Source organism: Piliocolobus tephrosceles, chromosome 2, assembly GCF_002776525.5.
Source record: "Piliocolobus tephrosceles isolate RC106 chromosome 2, ASM277652v3, whole genome shotgun sequence".
NCBI classification, from domain to species: domain Eukaryota; kingdom Metazoa; phylum Chordata; class Mammalia; order Primates; family Cercopithecidae; genus Piliocolobus; species Piliocolobus tephrosceles.
The window spans coordinates 66,222,313-66,229,176 of NC_045435.1; the positions used below are offsets into that span (position 1 = coordinate 66,222,313).

Sequence of the window (6,864 nt, forward strand, 5' to 3'; positions counted from 1 at the left end):
TAGCATTTGAATCACTAGAATGAGTAAAGATCACTTATCAACATGGGTGGGCATCATCCAATCTGTTGAGGGCCCAAATAGAACACAAAGCTGGGGGAAAGGCAAATTTGCTGTCTTTGTTAGAGCTGGGACATTCATCTTCTCCTGCCCTGGGACATTGGTACTCCTGGATCTCAGACCCTCAGGCTCAAACTGGAATTTATACCATTGACTTCCTTGGGCCTACAGCTTGCAGATGGCAGGTCATGGGACTCCTCAGCCTCATGATTGTGTGAGCCAATTTTCATAATAAATATTTTGTATATACATATATCTTATTAGTTCTTTTTCTCTGAAGAACCCTAATACAGATTTTTGTATCAAGAAGTGGGCATGTTGCTGTAACAAATGCCTAGAAATGTGGAAGCAGCTTTGGAATTGGTTGATGGGTATAGGCTGGAAGAGTTTCAAGGTTCATGCTAGAAAAAAAAATTAAAAATAAAAAAATTTTAAAAAGCCTACATTGCCATGAATGTCCCATGAAAGGCAATTCTGATGAGGTCCCAGAGAGAAAGGAGGAAAGTTTGCTGTAGAGAAATCCTCAGTCTTCTTAGAGAGTTCCCAAGTAGTCATGAACAGAACATTGGTTGAAATACGGACAATAAAGGCCATTCCAATGAGGACTCAGATGGAAATGAGGAACGTGTTATTGGGCAATGGAGGAAAGGCAATTCTCATTATAAACTGGAAGATGACTTGGTTGAATTGTCTTCATGTTCTAGTGTTTTGTGGAAGGTAGAATTTGTGAGCAATGAAAGTGTATATTTGGTTGAGGAAATCTTGTTTTCGTAGATCACGGAACTTTATTAAGATAGAATCACTGCTAATTACATAGAAGTTACTTGTCTAAGCCAAAATCCATGAGGTTCATATAAACTTACAGTTACACAAATTAGAAGCAAATGGCATATTCAAAACCATAAGGAAAGATCCTTATTCCGAGGTGATGAAGGCTGAAGTAAGTATGTTTGCACATTTATTTCAAGCTGTTGAAGGGTTTGTGGGTCACTCAGTGGTCCCTTGCATGCAAAAAGTCCAAGAGCTCCTCCATACCATCCTCTTCTTTGTGACTGAAAGGATACACACTCATCACAGAGCTCTAGCCGCTCCTGGCTTTTACACATTTCTCCAGCTGCTTGCATTGCTCTCTTTCTGTTGTTAGGGGATTCAGTAATTCCTCCTCTTGCTCTTCCTCCTCCATGAGATTTTCGGACCTGGTCAGCATCTTTCACTCATCTTCCAGTTCCACGTCTGGCTATGGTTCTGAATTCAACACACTCAACCTGCAACAGCGGCATCTAATCCACTTCAGAATCAAGAAGGACTTGTCAGCTGAGGAAAGTTTTAAGCAGTGTTGAAAGTGCAGTTGGCTTCTCTTGACTGCTTCTTGTGAAGTGTGAGCAGAGAGAAATGACTTACAGAAAAATTATTAATCAAAAGGGAAGCAGAACTTAAAGATTTAGACAATCCTCAGCCTATCCATATTAGAAAAAAAATGAGAAAGCCTGTATGGAAGAGAACATGAAGGGTGTGACCAAATCTGATAAAGAAATTAGCACGGATCGGCTATCTCAATGGGAACCAGGTGCTATTCATCAGGACAACGGGGAGATTAGTCAGTCATCTAAATAGAAGTCCAAATAAGATGTATTGCACACTCTATCGTCCAATACAATGGAAGAATGACCGCAAAGACATTTTGGAGAACATCAAGGCTATATTTACAATCACAGGACAAGAATTCAAATGCGCAGGGGGGCGAGCAATTTCAAATGAGGGGCCACTACTGTTTAGCACATCACATCACGGGCTTCCTTACCCCAAACTCCATAACCATGCTCCTCAATCACTCCATGTACTGCACCCAGCAAAGCTGTAGAGGCATGGCTGCTTCCACCTAGATTTCAAATTATGCCCCAAAGAGCCACAGGACCCAGACAGAGGGCTGTCTGTGGGGAAAAGCCATTGCAAGGAGCCCCAACAAGGACAAGGCTCAGCAAAGCCACAGGGTAGGTATACCCAGAGTCATGGGCATGGGGCTGCAACCACAGTGGGTCCTGAAGACAGTACCACTGTCCCAGTGGTTCTGGAGTGCAGAGTATTAAGCCAAAGAAAATTATTCTCAAGACTTAAGGTTTGGTTGGGTGTGGTAGCTCATACCTATAATCCCAACACCTTAGGAGGCCAAGGTGGGAGGATAACTTGAGGCCAGGAGTTCAAGACCAGCCTGGACAATATAGCAACACCCTATCTCTACAAAAAATTTATAAGTTAGTGGTGTCATGTGTCTGTAGGCCTAGCTACTCAGATTTTATTTTTCTTACTAAGTCTCTGATATCCAGCATAGATTTTATACTTATAGAACATCTGTAATAGCACATTTCAAGTGTGGTTAGTGATTACTGTATTGAAGAGTGTAGTTCTGTAATGAAGATATATCAAAATGTATTAATATACACAATTTCAAATAAGGCAGGAGGGTCACTTGAGCCTAGGAATTTGAGATTATAGTGAGCTATGATTGCACCACTTCACTCCAGCCTGGGTGACAGTGTGAGACCCTGTCTCTAAAAAATTTTTTCAATTAAAAAGACTCTAAGTTTAATGTTGTTTGCTCTCCCACCATTATATTTTGGAAGCACATCATATGTTTGATTTCACGGATTCACAGCCAAAGAGCAATATGATTCAGAATGAATCATACCTTGAGTCTCACTCATATCTAATTTAGATGATATTTAGATAAGACTTTGGACTTTAAACATTTAAGTTGATGCTAGAATAAGATAAGACTTTGGGGGCTATTGATATAACCTGAATGTATCTTATGTGTGAGAAAGACATGTATTTGGGGGGAACAAGAGCAGAATGCAATGAACTAAATTTTTATTTCCCCCCGTGATTTCATATATTAAAATTCTAGCCACCTAGGTGATAGTATTAAAATGTAGGGCCTTTGCTAAGTGATTAGGACATAAGAGCAAAGCCCTCATGAATGGGATTACAAAAAAGACTCTAGAGCTATCTCTTACCCCTTCTGCCATGTGAGGTTACAGGGAAAAAACAGCTACCTAAGAAGTGGGTCTCTGAATCTGCCAGTGCCTTGATCTTGGACTTCCCAGCCTCCAGAACTGTGAGAAACCAATTTCTGTTGTTTATACATTACCCAGTTTTATGACATCTTTGTTATAGCAGCTGGCACAGACTAAGCTAGTTACCAAACAAACAAACAAAAAATGGGGATTTCATTTAATACAGATTTTAAAGTGCCAATGAAAATGTTATTTCTTCTATAGAGAACACAAAACAACTTTTTGTGACAAACTACAGCCAGCATGCTTTTGCATTTGAATCTCATTCCCAAAACAAATGTTTTGTATCTATTAAAATTAATAGTGTATGTCTTTGATTCAGTAACTCCTCTTCTGGGACTCTATATTTCTTAGAAATAAATATTTATAAGGGTAGCCATGCTTATAATGACAATAGCAACTCAGAACAACATGAATGTATATTAGCAAGCTATATATTAAAAAGTTGTGACATATCTGCACTATAGAACTACAGTGCCCAATATAGTAGTCACTAGTCACATCTGAAATGTGGCTATCCCAGATGTGCTAGAAGTGCAAAATCTATACTGGAGATTAGAGACTTATGGTAAAAAAATAAGTGTGCAAAAAAATTTCAATAATGTTTTATATTAAGTACATGCTGAAATGATAATGCTCTAGTTAACTAAAACAAAAATGTTAAAATTAATTATTTCTATTTATTTTACTTTTTTAAAACTGTGGCCATTAGAAAACTTAGAATTACACTTGTGGTTTGCATTGTATTTCTATTGGACAGTGCAAGTGTAGACTGGGAATTGGCAAATGTTTTCTGTAAAGAGCCAGAAAGGAAATATTTTAGGTTTTGCAATATTCCTGTTGCAGCTACTCGAGTGAGTTGAGACAATATGTTAAAAAATGAGCACGATTGTGTCCCAATAAGACTTTTTGTATGGACTCTGTGATTTCAATTTCATATAATTTTCACATCAAGAAATACTATTCTTCTAATTTTCCCCCAATCATTCAAAAATGTAAACACCATTCTTAGCTCATACTATACAAAAATAGGCAACAGGACAAACTCAGTCCATAAGCCATAGATTGCTAACCCCTGCTATAAACTATCAAGGAGTTATTTTAAAATAAATTAGACCTATCTGTACTATACATACTTTCTCTAAACAATATATTGCTGAGTAGTATGTAGAGCATTATTTTGCGTTTGTAAAAAAGGCAAAATTATTAAGTTTATATGTTTACCTAATTCTATATGACCAAAGGGCTATGGAAGGATACACACCAAACTGTTTATCTAACCTGTTACCAATGGACATAAGATGGGAGACAAAAAATAAAAATTTGTAGCTTTTGGTGTTTTGTCTATGGGTTTCCTGGATCACAGCAATTATGTATGACTCATAATACTGTGATGAAATAAAAGGTACATAAATTTCAAAAAAGTTGTATCATGTACACATAAAGACTTACTGAAATATTGATATTATTGTTTATTTCCTTTGAATATGATTTCTGTTATCATAACTATAAAAACTAATGAGAAAAACGTAGATCAAAACAAAATTTCAAAGACATAAAATGTCTTAAGTTGAAGATATTTTTTGTTACCCTTCAAATTCTACACTTTGCATTAGTAAGCATAAATAGTTAAACCTTATCTGAGCTCTTGATAAAATACAATATTCTCCTAAGCTATTTTTATTTCAGAAAATACTTAATACATGTCTCTACTTTCAGTTTATACCAGCTATCTATTACTGCATGGCCAATTACTCCCCCAAAATTTAAAGGCCTGAAGCAAAAAGTAAACATTTACTATCTCACACAATTTCTGTACATCAAGAATTCAGGAGCCGTTCAGCTGTTGGTTCTGGCTCACAGTCTCTCAAGAGGCACAGACAAGCTGTCAGCCAGGGCTGCAATCATTTGAAGGCTTGACTGGGGCCAGAGGATTCATTTCCAAGTAGTTCACTCAGATGGCTATTGGCAAAGGCCTCAGTTCCTTGACACATGGACCCCTCCATAGATCCACTCAGTGTACTCATGTCATAGCAGCTGGCTTCCCCCAGGATGAGGGTACAAAAGAGAGGAAGGTAGAAGCAAGCTATAATGCCTTTCATAGCCTAGACTTGGGAGTCACACATCTACAATAACTTTCTGGTGAACAGCTCAGTTCTATTCAGCGCGGGAGGGGACTACACGAGGGTGTGAATACCAGGAAGCAAAAATCATTGGGCACCATCTTGGAAGCTGGCTACTGCACACGTTCCCCAGACATATTCACCAAGATAGCTATGGGCATGGCCTTAAATCTAACAATTAACCATATTTTACAAATAAAAATCTGATTAAAATATTCCAATTTGGTGTGGAGATGTATCGCAGGAAAAAACCTTTACATTATATTGAAAGTATATTTAAACTACAACTCAACAACTGACAAATCAGTGCAAAAAAAAAAAAAAACACTTAGAGAACACAGGGTATTTTATAAAAGCAAATTACCTAGCTGCATAAGCCACATGCTCAAGTGATTAAACACAATAAGCAAAGCATTAGATGGAGAAAAATGGTATAGTAAAAATAAACTGTTTTAACTTATTAGTTTCTTGACAAAGTGTATACATAACATAGAAAGTACAGAATTTCATTTGGTAAAATATCAGGTTATTACATAACATATAGAATCTATTTTTGGAAAAGGAATTTTAGGTATGGAAAAAATACTAGAAGGATATGCACTGATACTAACCGTGGGTGTCTCTGGACATTTAGATTGAACAAGATTGCTTTCCTTTGGCTTATGTATTTTTATCTGTGATGTCCACAGCAAATATGAATCAGTCACTTTAATGAGAAAAAGACTTATGCAAAAATGCCCATTGTCTGTTTTCTTCTGGCTTGCATTAAGGTATTTCTGTTCCCTAAATTGCCTTTCGAAGAATTTTGAGATTCATAAGTCATTCTTACAAACCCAAAAAGGGTAAGTAACCCAGTCTAATGTTTATTCCTGAGGCTATAAAAAGCTAATTGTGAATAGGTGAAATAATAGATAAATTTCATTTACATTAACTTACTTTTATGCTCAATAAGGTCAAAGGTACAGATTTTGTCTCTTTCTGGTCCATAAAATATAGATTGCTATTTTCAAAGTACATCAACAGTGGTAATAGCTATTCCCATTAGTCAGTCATATAATCTTATGAAATACTGACATGATAAAACAATGCAACTGAGAAAAAACCAATAGAGCACACATTTTATTGACAAATAAATGCACAGGCTTAAATTGTCTCTCACCACCTTTATACCTGATTGACATGTTATCAGAAAAATAAAGATTTAAGCCGGCCAAGATCAATGATTTCAAAATGATTCTTTAGTGCAGATAAAAATACAAATTCAATTCAATTCTAATTCATATTTGGGTTCATGCCACTTTGACAGTTACATTTTATGGCAAAATGTACTTTAATTTTATTCAAACCTTTTTCCAGCATTTCTTAGAGATTCACTTCTTAATTTATGATACTTCCTTGCCCAATTCAAGCTTCATTCACTTTTAGATACTTTGGAAAGATAAATAACTGACACACACTGCCATTCATGAGTAATGTACCGCCTGTATCCTAAGAAAATAAAATAGGTGGCCAAAGAGATATATTTGTTTTAGAAATAAATATGTATCATATGTATAAGTAATAAAATAACAATGAATTAGAAATATGTCATAAAAATGCTTTTCTATTTT

General features: G+C 36.2%; 1 pseudogene; it reads right to left on the reverse strand.

Moving 5' to 3' along the window:
- Window positions 1-1,015: 1,015 nt before the first annotated feature.
- LOC111532913 lies at window positions 1,016-1,876 on the reverse strand (annotated as a pseudogene).
- Between the last annotated feature and the right edge of the window lie 4,988 nt (window positions 1,877-6,864).